Source organism: Electrona antarctica (genome assembly GCF_951216825.1).
Source record: "Electrona antarctica genome assembly, chromosome: 16".
NCBI classification, from domain to species: Eukaryota; Metazoa; Chordata; class Actinopteri; order Myctophiformes; family Myctophidae; genus Electrona; species Electrona antarctica.
The window spans coordinates 24,728,399-24,753,585 of NC_136797.1; the positions used below are offsets into that span (position 1 = coordinate 24,728,399).

The 25,187-nt window shown below is 44.1% G+C and overlaps 1 protein-coding gene across 1 annotated transcript in view; it reads right to left on the reverse strand.

Annotated features, from left to right (window-relative positions):
* LOC306939671 (carboxyl-terminal PDZ ligand of neuronal nitric oxide synthase protein) overlaps positions 1-25,187 on the reverse strand; it is a 450,703-nt gene that overhangs the window by 73,507 nt on the left and 352,009 nt on the right. The gene's annotated exons all lie outside the window — the stretch shown is intronic.

The following is a 25,187-nucleotide window of genomic DNA, read 5'->3' on the forward strand; positions in this document are numbered from 1 at the left end:
AGAATTGCTATAGACTAAGGCCCTCATTTATCAACCGTGCGTACGCCAAAATATGGGTGTACGCCGAAATTACCGCAATTTTCGGCATTTACCATTTGCGCCAACGTTTGATTTTGAACTTGAGCCAAGACAAAAACCACGTCTGGTCGGGAGCTGTCGTACGCTTTGTCCTCACCTGTTTTTCTGTCGTAGAACAGCGGAGCAGCATTGTTTGACCAGCTGAGAGGCTGTCACAGGCATCGAAACATATGTATTCACTCCTAAAATGTTTATATAAAACTGTATGTATATGGGCTAAATGTAAAAAAGTAAAGGAATACATCAACGATGTGTCTTTGTGTCATATGAAATTAGTAGGAGATTTCCAACTTTACAAGCAAGCAATTAAAATCGCGCATTTAAAAACAATGTTGCAAGTTAGATGCGTAAGCCATTTAAACAGTGTTTTGCATGATGAGCGCATACATGCGAGGATTTGGGCTGTCTGTGCTGAAATATTTCCATGACGGGACGTTGGATAGTATAGTGCAGCGCTGCAGCTGCAGCTGCGGAGAGTCCCAACTTGGGTAGCCTACTGTAGCCGAATCTACAGCAGGCCGATGTCTTTCGGGAGTTACAGTATGTGCAATCTCCTCCTCGTTTAATAAACCCGACGCGTCGCTCGAATGCCAAATGTGCCGTGCCAGCGCAAGTGGGAACGCATCGGAGATAGTATAGCCTAAGCCAGCCTGCAGCCCACCATACCACCACCAATGTCCAGTGCCACATGAGGCTACGGGTTTGGCTGCAATATTCATATAATTGACAGTTGACAGCGAGGCAATTTAAATAGACTGTCGGACGTGCATGGTCAATTGGTCACGGTGTCACGGACGGACCACAGTGATAGAGAGAGACAGACAGGACAGGAGATGCACCTTGCAAAACAGCAGCGCGTGCGCGCCTATTTGTTATATAATTCATGGTTCACAGGTTCAGGTTTTCGTTCACTAATATATCTTGTTGTATATTAAATTAAAAATGTAATATACAACTAACAACACACAGTGACAGTTGCTTGCAAATTGCGATATGTGCGTGCGTGCGTGCGGGGGGGGGGGGGGGGGGGGTGAGGCAGGCAGCAAGGGAAGCGAAGCGAGAGGAGAAACAGACAGGGTAGGCCTTTATACAGCTTTATTTAATTCATGCAGGTTTATTTATTTAAGATACAACAAGTTGCAAGTTGCCTTGCGTGTGCGTGCGTCTGTGTATGAGAGAGGGGGCAGCGAGGGAACCTTTTTTTTCTTCCTGTAACCATGGTTTCCAGGTCGTATGGCAGTTGTTCATGTCGCAAAAACGAGGGCGAGGCTTGATTTCATAGGGCGTGCCAGATAGATTTCAGCCGTCACATTTATAAACGTCCGAACGAAATTAAGGAAGAAACAGCTGTCTGCGATCACTTTGTAAATGCCGACCCGACGTGGGTGTACTACGAATCCTACACTCGAATTTGGGGCAGAATTTCCACTCGATTGATAAATGAGGGCCTTACACTTTAACACTTACACCTCCTTTAAGAAAAAATAAAGCAAAGTAAAAAAGAGAAGTCTAAAAATAGAACTGGAAATAACTGCCAATGTGAAAAATAAAAACCTGCTAGTGTGGATGTAAAAAAAAATAGGTCCAGATGCCAAATTCAGTCTCCCCTCCCCCTCCCCCTCCCACCTCTCTCTGCTGCCCGGCCGCCCAAAGATTAACGATTGACTGGGCAAACATCTCGCTTCCAGGGGTATTTAGCCTAGCTACCACCAGAGCTCTAGCTGTGTGCGTGCAATATAGCCTACTGTATGCATACTGTACTGTATGTATGTGTACATGCAATACTGTATGCTTAATGAGTGTAAACACATACAGTGCCCAGCTAACATGTCCAAGTGGGCCCCATATGGGGTGCATGTGTGCTTATGGGTACCAAGTGGGCATGGGCTAGAACTGGGCAATTATACTGGGTTCCAGGTAGGTTCTATGTGGGCTAAGTGGGCATGGGCTTGAACTGGGCAAATATCGTGGGTTCGATATGGGTTACAGATGGGCCAAGTGGGCGTGGGTTAGAACTGGTCACCCATGTATGGGTCCCTTGTGGGTTATATATGGGCTAAGTGGGCATGGGTTAGAACTGGGCTCCCATGTCTGGGTCCTATATAGGTTACGTATGGGCTAAGTGGGCATGGGTTAGAACTGGTCACCCATCTATGGGTCCCTTGTGGGTTATATATGGGCTAAGTGGGCGTGGGTTAGAACTGGTCACGCATGTCTGGGTCCTATATAGGTTATGTATGGGCTAAGTGGGCATGGGTTAGAACTGGGCACGCATGTCTGTGTCCCATATGGGTTATATATGGGCTAAGTGGGCATGGGTTAGAACTGGTCACCCATCTATGGGTCCCTTGTGGGTTATATATGGGCTAAGTGGGCGTGGGTTAGAACTGGTCATGCATGTATGGGTCCCTTTTGGGTTATATATGGGCTAAGTGGGCATGGGTTAGAACTGGTCATGGATGTATGGGTCCCTTGTGGGTTATATATGGGCTAAGTGGGCATGGTTTAGAACTGGTCACGCATGTCTGGGTCCTATATAGGTTATGTATGGGCTAAGTGGGCATGGGTTAGAACTGGGCACGCATGTCTGTGTCCCATATGGGTTACGTATGGGCTAAGTTGGCATGGGTTAGAACTGGTCACCCATCTATGGGTCCCTTGTGGGTTATATATGGGCTAAGTGGGCGTGGGTTAGAACTGGTCATGCATTTATGGGTCCCTTGTGGGTTATATATGGGCTAAGTGGGCATGGGTTAGAACTGGTCATGCATGTATGGGTCCCTTGTGGGTTATATATGGGCTAAGTGGGCATGGTTTAGAACTGGTCACGCATGCCTGGGTCCTATATAGGTTATGTATGGGCTAAGTGGGCATGGGTTAGAACTGGGCACGCATGTCTATGTCCCATATGGGTTACGTATGGGCTAAGTGGGCATGGGTTTGAACTGGTCACCCATCTATTGGTCCCTTGTGGGTTATATATGGGCTAAGTGGGCGTGGGTTAGAACTGGTTATGCATGTATGGGTCCCTTGTGGGTTATATATGGGCTAAGTGGGCATGGGTTAGAACTGGTCATGCTTGTCTGGGTCCTATATAGGTTATGTATGGGCTAAGTGGGCATGGATTAGAACTGGGCACGCATGTCTGTGTCCCATATGGGTTACGTATGGGCTAAGTGGGCATGGGTTAGAACTGGTCACGCATGTCTGGGTCCCTTGTGGGTTATATATGGGCCAAGTGGGCATGGGTTAGAACTGGTCACCCATGTCTGGGTCCTATATTAGGTTATGTATGGGCTAAGTGGGCATGGGTTAGAACTGGGCACGCATGTCTGTGTCCCATATGGGTTACGTATGGGCTAAGTGGGCATGGGTTAGAACTGGTCACCCATCTATGGGTCCCTTGTGGGTTATATATGGGCTAAGTGGGCGTGGGTTAGAACTGGTCATGCATGTATGGGTCCCTTGTGGGTTATATATGGGCTAAGTGGGCATGGGTTAGAACTGGTCACACATCTATGGGTCCCTTGTGGGTTATATATGGGCTAAGTGGGCATGGTTTAGAACTGGTCACGCATGCCTGGGTCCTATATAGGTTATGTATGGGCTAAGTGGGCATGGGTTAGAACTGGGCACGCATGTCTATGTCCCATATGGGTTACGTATGGGCTAAGTGGGCATGGGTTTGAACTGGTCACCCATCTATTGGTCCCTTGTGGGTTATATATGGGCTAAGTGGGCGTGGGTTAGAACTGGTTATGCATGTATGGGTCCCTTGTGGGTTATATATGGGCTAAGTGGGCATGGGTTAGAACTGGTCATGCTTGTCTGGGTCCTATATAGGTTATGTATGGGCTAAGTGGGCATGGGTTAGAACTGGGCACGCATGTCTGTGTCCCATATGGGTTACGTATGGGCTAAGTGGGCATGGGTTAGAACTGGTCACGCATGTCTGGGTCCCTTGTGGGTTATATATGGGCCAAGTGGGCATGGGTTAGAACTGGTCACCCATGTCTGGGTCCTATATTAGGTTATGTATGGGCTAAGTGGGCATGGGTTAGAACTGGGCACGCATGTCTGTGTCCCATATGGGTTACGTATGGGCTAAGTGGGCATGGGTTAGAACTGGTCACCCATCTATGGGTCCCTTGTGGGTTATATATGGGCTAAGTGGGCGTGGGTTAGAACTGGTCATGCATGTATGGGTCCCTTGTGGGTTATATATGGGCTAAGTGGGCATGGGTTAGAACTGGTCACACATCTATGGGTCCCTTGTGGGTTATATATGGGCTAAGTGGGCGTGGGTTAGAACTGGTCATGCATGTATGGGTCCCTTGTGGGTTATATATGGGCTAAGTGGGCATGGGTTAGAACTGGTCATGCATGTATGGGTCCCTTGTGGGTTATATATGGGCTAAGTGGGCATGGGTTAGAACTGGTCATGCATGTATGGGTCCCTTGTGGGTTATATATGGGCTAAGTGGGCATGGTTTAGAACTGGTCACGCATGTCTGGGTCCTATATAGGTTATGTATGGGCTAAGTGGGCATGGGTTAGAACTGGGCACGCATGTCTGTGTCCCATATGGGTTACGTAAAAGTGTCACAAATGCACCCAGAAACGATATATTTCCAATGTTTTAAAATAATCAATGGGTATGTATCCCCACTTACTTTTTCGACCCGATTTCAACGGTGGTGGTCTCATCTCTCTACGATGTTAGGAAGTGTAAACGCCTCCTATCGGTCCCTAGCCCTCGAAACATGTCTGGAAAAAAGTGAGACCATTTTCGGACTCAACACGACGAGCTGAACACGCTGATATGCGTTTCCCAGCACACGGAATTACGGTTCTCTTAATTGGCTAGTTAATTGGTTAGTGTTCGACGCGTGATAGCTCGGTAACGATAGGTCCGCCAGCCAAGTAATTTACATGGGCACGTACAGCTCTCCGAGATCTACGCTCCGATTGGTCCGCCATTCTTGTGCGACACCCGTAGCAAGAGTTCTCCAACTCTGACCTGTCATCCACAAGCGTTATAGACATGATAAACCTTAGAGTGTATTGAATGGTGAAATGCTAACCCTAATTTTGAGAACCACACGTCCGTGAGCGGGGAGACACATATTGGCGCGTTTGTCTCATGGATAGCTAAGCGTGGATGTAAGGCACGCCCATTTTCGACCCTTGTGGGCGGAGCTATCGCGCGTCAAAGTCTAACCCTAGTTTTCTGAACCGCATGACCGTGTGCGAGGAAACGCATATATGCGTGTGCGCATCATCGAGCCCTACGTGTGGATGTGAGCCACGCCCCTGTGCGACCTTTGTGGGCGGAGTTAACCACTCTTAATTAGGTGTGCTATGGACTTTATCCCTATTTTTAAAAAAGACAACTTGGCCGGACTTACCTTTCCACGCTGAATCCAACGGTACCATCCCCGTTCCTGTGCGACATCGGGAAAGTTCCGAAAGGTGGCGCCAAATTTCCCAAAAAACATAATCCTATATAGGACCCATAGGGAAAGTACTGGGTCCTATATAGGACCCAGACATGAGTGACCAGTTCTAACCCATGCCCACTTAGCCCATACATAACCTATATAGGACCCAGACATGAGTGACCAGTTCTAACCCATGCCCACTTAGCCCATACATAACCTATATAGGACCCAGACATGAGTGACCAGTTCTAACCCATGCCCACTTAGCCCATACATAACCTATATAGGACCCAGACATGAGTGACCAGTTCTAACCCATGCCCACTTAGCCCATACATAACCTATATAGGACCCAGACATGAGTGACCAGTTCTAACCCATGCCCACTTAGCCCATACATACCCTATATAGGACCCAGACATGAGTGACCAGTTCTAACCCATGCCCACTTAGCCCATACATAACCTATATAGGACCCAGACATGAGTGACCATGTCTGGGTCATGTCTGGGTCCTATATAGGTTATGTATGGGCTAAGTGGGCATGGGTTAGACCATGCCCACTTAGCCCATACATAACCTATATAGGACCCAGACATGAGTGACCAGTTCTAACCCATGCCCACTTAGCCCATACATAACCTATATAGGACCCAGACATGAGTGACCAGTTTTAACCCATGCCCACTTAGCCCATACATAACCCATACAGGACCCATACAAGGGTGACCAGTTTTGCCTTGCCAAAAATAACTGAACGTATAAAGGTTTAAGCATGGGATAAGTCGGCTACGCCCACACACACACACACACACACACACACACACACACACACACACACACACACACACACACACACACACACACACACACACACACACACACACACACACACACACAGTTAGAGCATATCTGGGTAAAGAACTGCAGAAAGTAAGCAGCTGACAGCAAGTTATCATAAATGAAATCTGTACCAGCTTTTTTCTTGAAAGTAATGATAAGTTACAATAAGTGTAAGTGTTCCTTTGATGATCTTGGATGTGAACAACAGTGTATAAAGTCTTGATAGATATGGATGGACGAACAGTCGGACGGACGGACAAAGAGAGAGAGTACCGGCCATTGTATAAAATTGTGTTGCAGATGGAAGCTTTTCATTGATTTCATGAGCTTGTAGAGCTGCTATTCTGGGCAAAATGGGCGGATATTTCCCTAGGGAGGGAATTATGTATAAGATTATTATCGGAAGTAGGCAGCCCATGCACACACGTCAAACTAGTGAATAGCAGTTAGGCGTGCACATCTTGTGTGCGGGACTATAATGCCTATGTCCAGCGATGTGCTGTGGATATTTCAACTAGTGGGGCTATGTCGCGCACACATGCACACTCACGAGCGATCACCGATTGAAATATCCTCTTAAATGTAGACCTAATATACCCACAATATACTGTATATCAACTGTAATGGGCAAACTTTAGTTTTAGTGTTTAATTATGCATTTACCTTGCAAACGTCATCTCTGAAATTGAATTAGTTTATCATCATAAATCCATCAGCCACCTACAGTACAGTCGACTCGACACAATGGACCTGGCCATCACCATTGATATGCATCCAAGGCCGGTCATTCCTATTGTTTCAAGCTGTGACACAGGTGCGAAAACTCTGAATGGCTGTGCAGGCTTGCGGGCAACGTGCGTCTTCAAACTACTAGGGTGGCCTCCAGGGCAGCCCTATGTACGTCATTCCATTGAGTGATGTCGCAACAGAGAGAGGAGGGAGGGACGGAGAGAGAGGAGAGAGAGAGAGAGAGAGAGAGAGAGAGAGGGAGGGAGGGAGGGAGGGAGAGAGAGAGGGAGGGCGGGACAGAGACAGACAGACAGACAGACAGACAGACAGACAGACAGACAGACAGACAGACAGACAGACAGACAGACAGACAGACAGACAGACAGACAGACAGACAGACAGACAGACAGACAGACATGATTTGGGATGGGGGAGGAAGGGAGAGAGAGAGAGAGAGAGAGAGAGAGAGATGGAGAGAGAGAGATGGAGAGAGAGAGTTCTTTACACTGCATATATAGACCAGTACATGACCTCACCTATAAGTTATATGCAAGCAAATTAGAAGGATAAAAACACAGAAACACAGCGAGGCTCCAAAACCAGATCAGAAAGAGAAGAGCAGTTTGTCATCATTCCCCACTGTACACAATCCTCCCCCCACTTTACACAGAAATCCTCAAGATTGTCCACCATTTTATAGTAGGTATACTTGTCCGGTACAAGTAATAAATCTTTCTGGACAAGGTTATTAAAAGTGTACTTGTCCGGTGGAAAAGTTTGTGACAGATACATTTATTGGAACCCCTCACATCTGAGGTATTATTATTAAATAAAATGTTGAGGATGTATAATTTGCTCTGTCTGGTAATTGTATTATTGTCCACTGCTCTGCCAACTGCAGCAGGCAAATGTGTGTGCATGGCATGTTCTAGTGAGGGAGAGAGAGAGAGAGACTGAGAGGGAGAGAGAGGAGGGGTGGGGGAGGGAGAGAGAGACAGAGATGGGTGGGGGAGGGAGAGAGAGAGAAAGTCAGACAGACAGACAGACAGAAATCCCATACTAATTTGAGGAGGGTGGGATTGTGCCTGTATACATGTCTGATAAATCTGTCAACTAATTAGTTGGATAAATGGTAAATGGTGCATTTATATAGCGCTTTCATCCAAAGCACTTTACATAGATTGTCCCAATACCCATTCATACACCAATGGCGGAGGGAACCATCCAAGGCACCAACCTGCACACCGCAAGCATGCAGTTTAACTGCCCTATAGGGTTCAGTGTCTTGTTCAAGGACACCTCAACACTATCTCTGTGGGAGCCTGAGATCGAACTGGGAACCTCACGGTTCCATCCGGCAGGTTCTACCGGCCATTCTACCCTGAGCGAGAACCACTGCCACCGGGAGGATGCACAGACAAGGTGTGCCTCCCTATTGGTCCGACTGTGCTTAGACCGACACCCTACCCAAAACCCTAACCTAACCCATAACCGCAAGCACGGCGCATGTCGTACCAACGCATGCCGGGAGCGACGGGTGATTTCAGCATGTCGGACCTTTAGTATGTCTGCATGGAACCCACAAAATTTGCCCAGTTCAAGCTCATGATCACTTAGCCCACATAGAACCCACATGGAACCCGGTATAATTGCCCAGTTCTAGCCCATGCCCACTTCGTACCCAGAAAGCCTGCATGTGCAGGGCCCACATGGACATGTTGGCTGGGTGAGGATACGTCCCAGGTGCATCCATGCAATGTTTTTTGTTATATTATTATTATTATTATTATTATTATTATTAATCACACACACAGAGAGAGAGCACAGAACTGATATTAACCATTAATGCCTAAATGCTTTAAAATACATTCAGAATCAATGTTCAATGTTCCTGTGCTGAATGAGAGACGGTTGCAAGGCCACGTGACCGAAAGGCGAAATGTGATTGGTTGCCCTGCGTCTGGTGATATTCCCCCTGACGTCAATTCTGTAGCTCCTCCTCTCTTGTTTGAATCTACAATCTACAATCTACAATCTATGTGACGGTCCGCTCCGCAGATTCTTGGATTAAACTAAACCGACATGATCAGTAAAATGTTGTTGGACTATTATGAAGTAGGCCTAGTACTCGATCTATTCCTCGGATTGAATACACTTTAAGACAGGAGATGAACAGTTGGAGCCAGGAGCAGTGACTTGCAGTAAGTAGCCTACATTGCAGTTGTTTTTTTCCCTCCATTTTCCCCAGCCAGTATATGCTTGTATAATTTAGAGTGTTGAACAATGTTGTCTGTTCTGTTTGTGTTGATATATTTTTTGGTGCACATGAATGTTATTCAATGAGTAGGCCTATGACTGCAGTGTCAATGCTAATGCTATTGAAATGCTAACCTTTGCTTGCAATGGGCCAGTAGTTGGTTAGCTTAGCTTAGCAGGCTTAAGCTACTAGGCTTGTGTGTGTGTGTGTGTGTAGTAGTTGGTTTCTGCGTTCGTGTGCAGCCTCTTCCAGTAAAGATATGTCACGGACCCCTGGGGGGGGGGGGGTCCGCGGACCCCTGGGGGGGTCCGCGACGCATAGCCAGGGGGTCCGCGAAATAATTCAGATTTGTTTTCCTCCTTCCAAAAATTGCCTATATATTTTTGGGGGGCTATTGCATTGGTGTGTGTGTGTGTGTGTGTGTGTGTGTGTGTGTGTGTGTGTGTGTGGCTAGCATTTGGAGATGGATGAGTTCATAGGGTGACTGAATAACAAGTGAGTTCAAATGTATTTCTCAGTGAAGTTTAAGAGCATTAAAGTTCTGTTTAAGTCAGTGGTTCAAGAAGTGGGGTCCTTGAGGGAGTTCAAGGGGGTCCCTAGCTAAAGGATGGATAGTACAGTAACCAAATGGACCCTTACAGGTCTGTAACTCTGAGAGTGTTCAAATGGAACCAAATGGACCCTTACATGTCTGTAACTCTGAGAGTGTAACAACAAATGGAAACAAACGTACCTTAACATGTCAGTTTGGTTCCATTTGTACCCTCAGAGTTAAATTAAAATGGTGGTCCCAGAGAATTGTGGGTCCTTGAAATAAAATATGGTTGAGGAAATTTGAGAAAATCTTCTCTTATGGGGTGTCAATTTTGGGGGTCCTAGAAGTACAGTAGGCCCAGGCTGTGTTATGAATTTATACAGGGGGTGTGTTTGTCTGTGTGTTTCTTTTGGGTAATTGATTCTTCTCTTTTACTTTTTTTATTTGTCCAAGTAAATTGGAAATGAAGATGTCCAGCCACAAATGACAAGCTGTGGTCTCTGTGTTCATGTCTGGAGTTGTATCCATCATAACATATTATGTTGCATAAGGTGAATTTGAGTTTTTAATTGTTAGTGTAACATTTCTACATGAGACCAGATTCTACAAAATGTCTTCTAAATCCTGACATTGTTTTGAAAAAATAGCAGATCTACAAGCTCGTAGTGTATGAGCTTGCATATATGCTATTTTTCAATAGCTAAAGTATAAAATTATGGTTAATGTGGTTAAATGCTAAAGTCCCAGGTCTTAGTGGGTTAAATGGTGAAGTTTAGCAAAACATTTTATATACACTAGTAAAAGCATGCCACATCATACAGCTGCTATAGAGCGCCCAAGTCCTGACGTCACTCGCTCATCCCCTGGTTCACGGAAGTCATTTCTCTATGGCGAATAACATGGGGTCATCTTAAAATCGTCTCATGTAAGAGTTGTGGTCCAAAAATAAACAAGCTGTCTCGGAGGTGTCAGGGAGGTGTCTCTGTATCGTTTATGATAGTCAGTCACTCGTATATGATAGTCTGTTTCTAGCGAAAATGTAACTAAATTAGCAGCAGTAACAATAGAGTTTTCTCTCAGTCAGTTGATTCTTCATATCTGAGTGTAATGGCCCGGGATGACATATTTATTTTTCAATCACAGTTCTTATATGAGGCGATCAAAATCCCCTTTATGGGGATTACAATGCAAATAAAAAAGTACATGAACCCGTGGATTTGCACCCTCTACCGATATTGACGTCAGACTTTGGTGCTCTATAACTGGAAAGGAAAGGAAGTGCAACAAATCTGAAAATAGGCCACAGTTATCATTTCACATCGTTTTTTTAATATTGTCTAGGCTCCTGAATTTTGTTATTCCACATTGAAAACAAGTTGCCTTTACAAGGTGTACTACAACATATGTGTAATTAAGTAGGCAATGAGATGATAGGCTTATGCTAGCCTATGCCATTCAAAGGTTTGGCATCATATTGCTTTAACTTCCCTTCCCTGTCCCCTTCCCCTGTTTGTGTGCTCTTTCTTGAAGACACATGCAATGTCAGAAGCTCACAAAGGCAGAGACTTCTGCCAATCTGATGTACAGACTGATGCTGAAACTTCCCAAAAGTGACCGAGGAGGTAATGTTGTGTAACAAAGGCTGTAGTTCTAAAACCTTTTCATGTCAAGGCATGCCATCGGAAATATAGGGCCCTGGGGGTCCTTGCACCGCACCCCAACCCAACCCCTGCATTAGAATACAGATCACCATAACTAAGAGTGTACAAATAAAACAAAATGGACCGCGAGGGTCCATTTGGCTCTCAGTTGCAGCAACATAAGGGTCCATTTGGTTCTTAACTATCCATCATTTATCTGGAGACCCCTTGGAACCCCCCCCAAGGACCCCTGGGGATCCCCAGACTCTGCATGTCATGTGATTCTTTATTTCTCCTGAGCTGTTTGACATGTATTGTGGCCCACACCATGCTATTGCTTAAAGTTATTTTTTTATGTTTGCTAAAAGGTATGTTTTTTTTAATTGAATGTAGGCCACTGCAAAAACATGGGACCTACTCCTTCCTGTGGAATGAACAGCTGTGGACCGACTAAATGTGTCCCAGAGAGTGATCCGCACACAAGTAGCCAACAGGACGCAGAGTATGACCTGCAGCCCCAGTGTCTCTCCTGGAGGTTCTCATGCAAGTATGTAAACTATGGAATTAAATGTATTTCATTTCTTTAAACGTATACAGAGTATTACATCTTGAAATGTAAAAATATGTGTAGGAACCGCGAGTCCCAGTGCGAATAGCTGCCCACCTGAAACCCTGATCAGCTGCTAGAACCCTTAATGTGACCAGCCTCATGCGGGACGCAGACGGAGCCGCCCCACTGGAACCAGTTGTAAGTTGAAGTCTCGTATTCACTTCAAAATGTACTTTTGTCTTTCTAACTTGAAATGGTGTTTGGCAACACATTTGATGTTTGATGTACACAAGTAGAAGCATGCCACAGTATTTCAGCTGTCTTAAGTGCTGAAAAGGGATCACAACAATTCTGAACACAGGCCACCGTTTGTATTTCACATAGAAAACACATTTGCCATATTAGCTCAAGACATTTAAAATTACTGTTTTTTTTCTGTTCAGAAAATAATCCTCAATATGCAGCAATAATATCTTTAAAGACCTTAGCGATTCTTGATGTATAATTAACCCATTTACACCTGAGGACATTTCTACAAATGCCTTCTAAATCAGTTTTCTAAAATACCTTTTGTTTCTATGTCAGTCATTTTTATGTCAAGGACCCCCAAAAATATATGTAATTGGCTGCCGAATCCCATCTAAAACTATGATGTTCCAGGGACCCCTCAGAAGCAAATATTTGCTATCTGTTACAAAATCTGATACACAAAGAATCAAGCTAGCATTACTAAGTCAGCTTCTTGTTATTTTTCTAGGGACACTAAAGAAGAACGCAGTGGCAGTCACAGGACATTCACCAGAAGGAGGGAGAGAAGGCTCTGTCAAAGTGGTTCACAGGAGCTCGAGCTTGAGGTGGGAATATAGTTGAAAGAGCTCAGAGATCACTTGAGAACACACAGGACAATGGGGCACAGCCCCAATAGAAAAAACAGACCACACACACACACACGCAAACAACTACCTCCTGAGAATAACCCTCTTTTAGTTCAAATTGAGAGTGCAAGTTTAATCTGTCAAAGTCAAAAAGGTTCCTCTTACTTTTTGTGTTCAGAATATTTAAATTCCTCATGTAGTCTGCCCATGTATACCCTATTCTAAAATGATTGTTTAAAAGAGTGAAAGTGATATTCACTTTCAAACATGTTTGGGGTAATTTTAACAGCTACACAGGCTTCTGTGAAGTGTGAACACCCCATACAGTTTAAGTTGCTTGATTCAGTATTTCACTCACTCACTCATCCCATGGCCTAGGGGGGTGTACAGGTGTCATGGTGGATGCTTGGGCACTCGGGTATCTCCAGTGCTTTCGATCTTCTGTTGTGCATATCAGGGTTTGAAAGCTGCAGCCAGTCCACTCCTTGATGTTGTCCACTCAGGACTTAATCTGCCTGTCTACCTCTTCTCCACTTTCCCTCCACTGTCCCCTGTACTTTGGTCTTTGACAGGGAGGGTATGTCTTGTGACATGACCATGAGAGTAGAGGCTCCTGTTCTCCAGCATGGGTGGTAGCTAAACTGTCTTAACATAATCATTTGTCCGGTCTTCTTATACGATATATGTAGAATTCTTCTGTCACACTTGCTTTCAAACGACTGTATGCTGTGCTCGGTATCCGCTGTAAGTGTCCAGCTTTCAGAGCCAATGGAATAGGGTGGAGAGTACAAGTGACTTGTAAAGTCTGACCGTCACTGAGAAGCTGATTTATTATTTGTTATGTTTCCAAATACTGTATAGTCTAGTCATGGCTGATGTTGCTATCCCAATTCTTGCTTTTATCTTTTGTGGAGCTGCCATCTTCACTCACAAAGGACCCAAGGTATATAAGTCCTTTACTTCCTACAGGCAAGTGGCCTGTTCCTTGGTGATATATGTATGGCTGTGGCTGGTGACCAGGATATTACTTTTCTCTTCATCTCCATGCCATATGCTCTGCCTTGTGTTTCCTCATAAGTTTGATGTCATTGGAGATGGTAGGGTCTTCCTCTGATGGATATGGAGGTGTGATATTCTATGAGTGCTTCCTCCATGTTGTTTATAAGAACTGCACTGCTTGGGTATAGTGCTTGGATTACAATGTTGTGGTACAGGTCGTGCTGGTGCTAAAGGTGCTTCTCAATCAGTATTCTGACTTTGAATATCTCCTTTTTGGTCTAGATCAAGATGATCTGCAGCATTACTTTGCTAGCCAGACAGAAAAAACTGTTGTTTCTGTAGTTTTGTCACTGCCCTGCATTCCCTTTCTTGGGGTCTTTTATTGGGTACATTGCTTGGTTTCCCATATCTTTTGGTAGATGCATGTCAATGCTATTATCTTGTATTGCCCTCCATGCTTCCAAAGCTCTGCTGGGACATTATCGATAGCAGGCTCTTTACTGCCTCCTCGACTTCAGCTTGAAGTATTGGGGCATCCTACCACATGCACTACTGGACTTAATGGCACTAGTATGTTGAGATTTGGTCTTATTGCACATTTGTATAGTTCCTAACAATACTCTGTCCATCACTTGGATATTGCTGCTTTCTCGGTTAGTAGAGAGTCATGCTTGTCTTCTATTATTGTGGCTGTATGTTGGCTGCTTTATTGTTGCCCTGTCTTCTCCCTGCATCTATGCTTCCACACGTGGATTATGTGATCCACTTTACTGCCTCCCGGTAGATCTAGGACAGCGGTTCCCAAACCTTTTTGGCCATGCACCCCCTGTTACCTTCTGACCTAACTGACGCACCCCCCACACATGGAAATATAAATTGCATAAGCTATATAGAGACATACATTTCCTATTTATCCACATATACATGCACATATATGAACCTGAATATGGCATATATGCAACATATGATATGTGCTGCATATACTTGCCATATATTGGCACAATATGTTCATATATTTATAATAAAACCATAGCACCACCATTTGCATGTCGCACACCCCCTAGAAGGCGCTCGCGCACCACAAGGGGTGCACGCACCACAGTTTGGGAACCACTGATCTAGGATGTTATCAGTGGGCCATGGTTTGTTTTTCTTCCTGTCCTGCCATAATACTTCAGTTGGGGTTTCTATAAGTGCTTCCTCCATATTGTCTGTCAATATATATGTCTTGCAGTAGGCTAAGTGTTGTTTTCAATTAATCTAACATGATTAAAATTGAGTTCAAAGTTACCATAGGTTTACATAGGAAGGAGGCGTGTCTGATAATATGAATATCAAATATTTAAATACTGAATCAAGCAACTTAAAAACTGGGTGCTCACAAGTTAGTGAACCTGCCTGGGGACCCAGAGCCCCTGGTTGTCCCTGGCATGATGCTAGGCCAGCGATGTGTCAAAGTGTGTCCCTGAGCAAAATTTGTAACCCCTAATTGCTGCTTGAGCGCCAGCTCCCAGAGAGAATGGCTGCTCCTTACTCATAGTTGTTAAAGGATGGGTACAGTGACAAAAAACACCCCAATGTTAGAATGACCCCAAACATGTTTGAAAGTTAAATATCCTTTAAATTAACCCTATCTTCACTTGATGGTTCAAGTTCTTGAAATTTCTCAACCAATAAGCTTGCAATAGTGTTTTATTTTTTTATTTTTGAAGGGTGCTAGCCCCTCCTATGCCCAGCTTTGTGTTTGTGTGTTCCCCATTACGATTATTTGATTGGCTTAGCAATGTGTGTACCCCATAACGATTATTTGATTGGCTTAGCAATGTGTGTACCCCATAGCGATGATTTGATTGGCTGAGCACGGAATGTGATGTATGATATGAGCGCCCATCACTTCACACAAGTGTTATTTACACAATTTGTGAATAATTTGTTTTTCCTACGTTTCATTTATGACACTTATGTTATTGAGGCCAATATAAAACTAACAGAAAATTGGTCTGAAAGAACAAAGCTTGGTTTTATATTGCAACCAATAGATTCCATGTGAACATGTTTTCAATAAACTTTGTCAAAAGATATATTGTCTGATATAGTTTTTTCACTCTGGTAAAAGTTAAATTGGCTAAACCTTAGGAACTTTTTACATCTCATGTTAATGTGTTTGCAGTTGTTAAACAGGGTTCATGTCAATATACTGCTAAATTCTCCCATTTAAATCCCTTCAGGACCAACTTGAAACCCATTTTGACAAAGTTCCCGGGTGTTACCCACTTGTGCTGCTAGAAGTGGGATCTACATCGGTCTCAAAGTGCCCAGTTGGACTCCATTTAAGGCCCATTCAGATCCCACTTCAAGCCTATATAGGCAAACACAGGTGAGGCCTACATGTGTTTGACATACAATTGCCAATTTTGACCCCACCTAAAACCCAGTCAGAAACCCACGTAAGCCCATATGGGATAACACAGCTGGGCCCTGAGTGGATACTGGGTGAAAACCCACTTGGAGCCCTTAATGGGCGGACACAAGTGTGGCCTACATGGGTCGCATATACTTTTCCCAGCTGGAACCCACTTAAGGCCCAATCAGATCCCAGTTCAAACCCATATAGGCAAACACAGGTGGCGCACACATGGTTCTGACACAAAATGGCCCATTTGGATACCACCTAAGACCCAGTTAGAAACACACGTAAGCCCATATGGGCTAACACGGGTGGGCCCTTTGTGAAAACTGGGTGCACGGCCCACTTGGAGCCCTTAATGGGCGGACACAAGTGTGGCCTACATGGGTCACATATAATTCGCCCAGCTGGAACCCACTTAAGGCCCAATCAGATCCCAGTTCAAACCCATATAGGCAAACACAGGTGGCGCACACATGGTTCTGACATAAAATGGCCCATTTGGATACCACCTAAGACCCAGTTAGAAACACACGTAAGCCCATATGGGCTAACACAGGTGGGCCCTTTTTGAAAAGTGGGTGCACGGCCCACTTGGAGCCCTTAATGGGCGGACACAAGTGTGGCCTACATGGGTCACATATAATTTGCCCAGCTGGTACCCACTTAAGGCCCAATCAGATCCCAGTTAAAACCCATATAGGCAAACACAGGTGGCGCACACATCGTTCTGACATAAAATGGCCCATTTGGATACCACCTAAGACCCAGTTAGAAACACACATAAGCCCATATGGGCTAACACAGGTGGGCCCTTTTTGAAAAGTGGGTGCACGGCCCACTTGGAGCCCTTAATGGGCGGACACAAGTGTGGCCTACATGGGTCACATATAATTTGCCCAGCTGGTACCCACTTAAGGCCCAATCAGATCCCAGTTAAAACCCATATAGGCAAACACAGGTGGCGCACACATCGTTCTGACATAAAATGGCCCATTTGGATACCACCTAAGACCCAGTTAGAAACACACGTAAGCCCATATGGGCTAACACAGGTGGGCCCTTTTTGAAAAGTGGGTGCACGGCCCACTTGGAGCCCTTAATGGGCGGACACAAGTGTGGCCTACATGGGTCACATATAATTTACCCAGCTGGTACCCACTTAAGGCCCAATCAGATCCCAGTTAAAACCCATATAGGCAAACACAGGTGGCGCACACATGGTTCTGACATAAAATGGCCCATTTGGATACTACCTAAGACCCAGTTAGAAACCCACGTAAGCCCATATGGGCTAACACAGGTGGGCGCTTTTTGAAAAGTGGGTGCACGGCCCACTTGGAGCCCATAGCCCATAGCCCATGTCAATACCCAAGTGGGGCCCATATGGACATGTTAGCTGGGAGTGGTATAGTCCATACTCAAGTAAACAAACAGTACATTTTCTTTGTATATCAACGCATTGCTGTATTTAAAATGTAGAACATTAAAAAAAAAAAAATCAGAAATGTTCAAAAAATAGCACATCTACAAGCTCACAACAGCTGTGAGCATCATTGTAGACCTTCAATTTATTTATACCATTTGAAAAACAGGGCTCAAGTGGTTAGTTACTGTGTCTACCACTGGTACACTTAGTGTTGTGTGTGTGTTTGCGTTTGTTTAACGGCCGCCGGTGGTGATGAGATAAAAGGGGTGGGGGTGGAGGGGTGCTGCAAGAGCTACACACATCTGGGTCATCTAGTTAGTATAATGCCAACCAACCAGGCAGCCGACCATGCCCATGCACTGTCTGCCCTTCCTCCACCCTCAAAGCAAAAAACGGACGGTGTGTGCGTGCAATGCCAGAAAAGAGTGCACTGTAAAATGTGTGCAATGAGTGGTATTTATTAACTCTGAGAGTGTACAAGGGGACCCGTAACGGTCCATTTGGTTACATTTGTACACTTATGACTTGAGTTAGGGGGGGGGTCGGCAGGAACATTGGTTAATATATTGGATATTTGAAAAAGAAATGTGAATATTGTAATATTTAACAACACAAAATCTTGTATGTGATCCCTGACACAAATTATTTTCAGATGGGGGGGTCTGTGGCCAGATATTTATTCATTTGAGGGTCGTTGACATCACATGAAAATGTTTGAGAACCACAAAAAAAACGGGAAAGCGTCATTTTAGAGTTTTGCGTTGGCTGTTCAAAAATAGCAGTAAATAAAAATATATATCTTCAAACTACTGATTTAGAAGGAATTTATAGAATTTTCAGAGCGAGTTGACGAGCGACACAAACATTCACAGCCGCAATCAACATCTGGCCGAATTTACAGGACGTCATGTTTCACATGTGTATACACTGTACATAGCTTTCGTCAGTGTGGAGGCTCACGTCATTATCGTTGTCCGGACGACCCTATTTCTCTACTCTCAGAGGAAACCGGAGCGCTCGCCCCCCAAAACACACTCGCCCCCATTTTTTCCGCGGACGCCGCTCAACCCCTCCAGCAGTTTGTTTTACTGACTGATTAGGAATAAGGCTAGGTCAGGGCCTAGTTTTACTGACTGATTAGGAATAAGGCTAGGTCAGGGCCTAGTTTTACTCATGAGAGTACGTTTAGGAACTAGGTTGGTTTTAGGCTCGCTTTACTGAGGTTATGTTTAGGAATAAGGTTAGGTTTAGGAATAGTTTTACTGAGGTTATGTTTAGGAATAAGGTTAGGTTTAGGAATAGTTTTACTGAGGTTATGTTTAGGAATAAGGTTAGGTTTGGGAATAGTTTTACTGAGGTTACGTTGAGGAATAAGGTGAGTTTTATAGGCATAGTTTTACTGAGGTTAAGAGTAGGAATACGGTTAGGTTTGGGCATAGTTTTACTGAGGTTAAGAGTAGGAATAAGGTTAGGTTTGGGCATAGTTTTACTGAGGTTAAGAGTAGGAATAAGGTTAGGTTTAGGCATAGTTTTACTGAGGTTATGTTTAGGAATAAGGTTAGGTTTAGGAATAGTTTTACTGAGGTTATGTTTAGGAATAAGGTTAGGTTTAGGAATAGTTTTACTGAGGTTATGTTTAGGAATAAGGTTAGGTTTAGGAATAGTTTTACTGAGGTTATGTTTAGGAATAAGGTTAGGTTTGGGAATAGTTTTACTGAGGTTACGTTGAGGAATAAGGTGAGTTTTATAGGCATAGTTTTACTGAGGTTAAGAGTAGGAATACGGTTAGGTTTGGGCATAATTTTACTGAGGTTAAGAGTAGGAATAAGGTTAGGTTTGGGCATAGTTTTACTGAGGTTAAGAGTAGGAATAAGGTTAGGTTTAGGCATAGTTTTACTGAGGTTAAGAGTAGGAATAAGGTTAGGTTTAGGCATAGTTTTACTGAGGTTAAGAGTAGGAATACGGTTAGGTTTGGGCATAGTTTTACTGAGGTTAAGAGTAGGAATAAGGTTAGGTTTGGGCATAGTTTTACTGAGGTTAAGAGTAGGAATAAGGTTAGGTTTAGGCATAGTTTTACTGAGGTTAAGAGTAGGAATAAGGTTAGGTTTGGGCATAGTTTTACTGAGGTTAGCCCATTTTGGGCAGGAACCCCTTTTGGTGTTAGCATTATGTTATGCTTTAGCTATTGAAAAATAGCAGATCTACAAGCTCATAGTGCGCCACCGATTGGCGCGCTACGAGCTTGTAGGTCTGCTATTTTTGAAAAATCGAAGAACGACTGACATAGAAAAATAGCTTTTTCAGAAAACTGTCAGGATGCAGAAGACATTTTTAGAATGTGTTTTGGGGCGAGCGTTCTTGTATGAAATGAATTGTTGCACATTTTGTCGGACGTTAGGCTGAAGTGACAGGAGTAGCGACGCTACGGCGAAGAATGATGTTTCAAAGCAATGCACACATGCGCGCGCGCAAACACACACGCACGCGCAACATACAAACACACGCACGCACGCACACATACACACACAACACACACACACACACACACTGACACACACCGGGAGAGAGAGGGAGAGTAGATTGAACCTCAACTTTCATATGTTTTATTTCATGGGAACAATTACTTTGTGATTCTTCCCCCCAGTTGTAATAAAAAGGCACAATGAATGCATTTCTGGCCGCGGCGGTCCTTGGATTGCATGATAACAACTTTATTGATTGTGAGGTTGCGAGCGATGCCGTCGCCACGGACAGTGTTCGGACGGAGAGACACATGAGGTAAAAACCATGGAGAACACACATATAGACAGAGAGGTGGACAGACAAGAGGTCTTCTTGACATAAAGCTGCACATTGACCGCACAGGAGGGCCCCTGAGATGGAGTGATTCAGAAAAACAATTGACAGGATGGAAGACTTGCGTTTTTTACTCCGGACGTTCGGCGCTGTGCTGCCCAACGAAGTATAAATGGGCTCTATGCACACACGCCATTTTGGAAAGAACTTGGGCCCCTTCCCCACTTCCTTCACAGGTGTTACTGCATGATACCAATGAAGACTTTTTAGTCTGCTCTGAAGGAGGCTCTGCCGAAACGCGTCAGCGTTCTCAAATAAACACAAGAGAAACTGCATCTGAGCCTGTCTTGCGTCTTTTTTTTTGGAGCGCCGCTTTTTCCATTTAGTTGTTTGGTTTATGAGTGAAGTTATTTTCAAAGCTGAGCACGCACTGCCTTAAACAAAGAGCAGTTTCAAGAGGAAGCGCACCTGTTTTTTTCTTTCGATACTAATGGAGGCTCTGTTCCATTCTTGTCAAACAGAGTCAGGGTGCTACAGTGGATCTCAAAGACCCCTTTTTCCACCGGTTGGTTCCCAATGGGAACCGGCTCAGTTCTTTTTGGTTTTTAGTCCATGAGCCAGAGCTCCAAAATTGGTGGGCAAACTATACCCTATATTAAATTGTTCATAGGATCAATACAAGTAAATTAATACATGATAACCCTTCCACAGTAGTAGCTTTTTCATATTTTCGATTATTTTGCATATTTTCCTACATAATGCCTCATTTGCATATTTAAAAATGTAACATTTGTAATACAATAAATCATTGTCTTGGTGTAAGTACTCAATTGGGGAAGTTTAATGGTGATAACAATCTAATATAGGTATGGTTTTGCCCACTCAATTCATAGTTAACGTTTCAATTTTGGAGCTCTGGCTCATGGACTAAAAACCAAAAAGAACTGAACCGGTTCCCATTGGGAACCAACCGGTGGACAAGGGGCCTTTAAAGTGTCCTTGAGCAGGTTCCAAATGGCCCCGTGCGGGTGTGTGTACGGGTCCACGTGGTTCCATTTGTACACTCTCAGAGTTATGGAACAGAGCCTTAATTAGTATCATCGGTAACACCTGTGAAGGAAGTATAGGGAAGCGGCCTGGAGTTAGGAAGAGTTATTCTGTGTGCATATAGAGCCCATTTACGTGAAACCCCATATGGGTAACAGCAGTGCTCAATACCAGCGTCTTTTCCGCTTTGTGTTATTGTTGGGGCAAGTTTTCGCGGGAAAATAGCAGACCGACACGACAAGCTCACAACGCGTCGGATATCTGCTCTTTCCTTGTGAAAGCCCTTTCCCCGCGCAGTAAGGATGCTGGGTTTTAAGTGGTTCAATCAGGCTTGGGTTTTGTCACTCTACCGTGAGGTTGTTGAAACCATAGACGTATACATAGACATAGCACTGGCCACAGGGATCGTACGTCCATGTCGCCGCCATATTGGTAGGGCCAACGTTGCCTATACGTCCACTCACTGATATATGCCGGAGTCATATATAAATACCTGAGACTAAAACTTTGTTCCTGTTTCTTAGCCATTACTGTAACTAATTAAGCCATTTAGGCCTGACGTCGAAATAAAAAAAGTCTTCTGAAAGAATATATGTTCAATTTTCAAAGATTTGTGCCGCATTTTCACGATTTTTCAAAAATAGCAGACCTACAAGCTGCGCGCTATGAGCTTGTAGATCTGCTATTTTTCAATAGCTAAAGTATAACGTAATGCTTAAAACACCAAAAGGGGTTCCCGCCCCAAAATGGGTTAAGATATTTTGGTATGAGAACTGACATTTAACATAAACTAAGTACCCTGTATCATAGCATAACTACACGTCTGACGTTTGTAGCAAACCAAACCACTTGAAAACCGGTTGGAAATTCAGCAAGTTATGATGATAACAATATTGTGGAGAGGCCGTCCTGCTTCAATACACATTCAGTACATGGGGCATACGTACAGTGCATGCATTAGGACGCATGGCTTGCTCCGACCCGTATGTGTCGACGCATCGATCCAGTGAACAGCACTATCTATCCATGTGTATACTGTGTATATGGTTGAAACCACTTGCTGGCTGTAGAGTCCTAAATGCAACCACATGCACAATAACGTGTGGAGGAAAGAAAAAAAGTACTTTTTAGACTCAAACTAATAGCCTCGTACAGGTGCAATTTTATTGCACGAACATGTGAACTTCAAATGCCTTTGAAATGACTTGGCTTGAATGAAAAGGGGAACCGTTCGCTAATTTTCAACCTGAACCCCCGTTCTTCTGACGTGACATTCAATAATAAAGTGTGGCAATATATATATATATATATATATATTTATTTATTTTGTCTTTGGTGATGTTCACGTCATCGAGCATCATTGACATGACATGAAAGGACACATTTAGGGCTTTTCACAGGGAGAGATTGACGCGGAACGCAATTAATTTCCAACGAGAGGCAATTGGGAGCAATCTGACAGGCACCCATTTAGGCCTGACGTCGAAAATAAAAAAACGTTCGCTCTGAAAGAATATATACCTATTCAAAGATTTGTGCCGCATTTTTACGATTTTTCAAAAATAGCAGACCTACAAGTTCATAGCGCGCCACTCGGTGGCGCGCTATGAGCTTGTAGATCTGCTATTTTTCAATAGCTAAAGTATAACAGAATGCTTGAAACACCAAAAGGGGTTCCCGCCCCAAAATGGGTTAACGACTAGCGGGGGCGCACTCCTGTGAAACTCTCGAGTTTGTGCTCGTCTCAACACGCACGCGGTCGCCCGCCCGCCCGTCGGAGTTGAAATGTCTTGAACTCTTCTTTCTATGCGACATGTATAGAATACACAGAAGACATAACAAGCTATTTTTGTCACACTCGTACTAATCTCTCCTCACACAATCTCCTAAAGGGATTTAGGTTGAAAATGGGCCACGGTTTCCATTAACTGTTCTCTATAATGACCAAATGACAATTCCGGAACATTATAATGATAATATCATGGTTTGAATATCATGAAAATGTCTTGGTTTGACCCAGTGGTGGAAAGTAACTAAGTGCATTTACTCAAGTACTGCATACTTGCGTACTGTTACCGTACAACATTTTTGTGAATACTTTGCAGATTTAGATGATTATTGCAAAAACATATATTAAAGGTATATTCAGTGATTTCGCTTCATTCAAATATCACTTATTTTTTCTTATTTTTTGGATAATCCTCCCTACTATAAAGTGTGCTGACCATATAAGGAGTTCCTCCCTGTCCCCAGTGAGCCCCTGGGGTCAAAAAACCCTAGTTTCGGTTTGGGCTTTGGGTGGCAAAGCCTTCATCCAATCAGGATGAGAGGGGCCTTCCTCCAATCATGATCGAGTGGGGGCGGGCCTTGGTGCAGATGCTGTTGGCCTGTTGCACTTCCCCCCACTGTAGAGCGTGCATGTGCACATCTTGTTACCGGGGCGGACTGGGTGGTTTTCCAAATCACCCAAATCACTGAATGCTCCTTTAACAAATCAAGCTCAATTGTATGCTTCATCTATTCGAAAACAGCTGTTCCGCAAGCTTGCAAGATGTGCTATTTTCAAAAACACTGTGACAATCTGAGTGCTCTCACTTTGGAACCGCGAGTACATTTTAATGCCCATATACTTCTGTAACTTTAGTAACAGAAGTAACATTTTGAAATACGGGAATTTCACTTCCCAAAATTCGGAGTACTTCTTCCACCACTGGTATGACCTCGAAATTTTAAAAAAAATCTTCTAAATCCTCCAGTTTTCTGAAATAAATATTTTCACAATTTTTCAAAAATAGCAGACCTACAAGCTCGTAGCGCGCCGCTCGTAGCGCGCCACTCGGTGGCGCGCTATGAGCTTGTAGATCTGCTATTTTTCAATAGCTAAATTATAACACAATGTTTAAAACACCAAAAGGGATTCCCGCCCAAAATGCGTTAAGGCCTAGTTCCAATAGGCTCTATGCACACAGAATAACTCTTCCTACTTCCAGGCCGCTTCCTTACTTCCTTCACAGGTGTTACCGATGATACTAATTAAGGGTCTGTTATTTAGTGTTGCAGTTCTCAAACTTTTTTAATTTCAAGGAACCCCCATAACTCTGAGAGGGTACAAAATTAAAACCAAACGCCATTTGGTTCCATTTGTCCATTTTGTGTAGAGTTACACACCTCTACGGGGGCCATTTGGAATCCCATACTCAAGGACACTTTGAGAGACCCACTGGTGTAGCAGAGTGTTTTTCCAGTGAGCCGACATGCACAATTAGCCGCACCCTGACTCTGGTTTGACCAGAATGGAACAGAGCCTTCATTAGTATCATCTGTAACACCTGTGAAGGAAGTAGGGAAGTGGCCCAAGTTCTATCCAAAATGGACACAGATCGTCAGCTGACTCGAGCAGAGAAATGTATTCAACTACAATTCAGCGAGGCTTCGTGGAGCAGCCAGCCAGGCAGAATTCCTCTGTGGAATTACTTCTTCTGTCCTATACACAAGAACCACACGTCCCCAACAAGCACCAGCAGTCTGGAGGAGAAGAGACAGACGGCCTAGATACTGCAT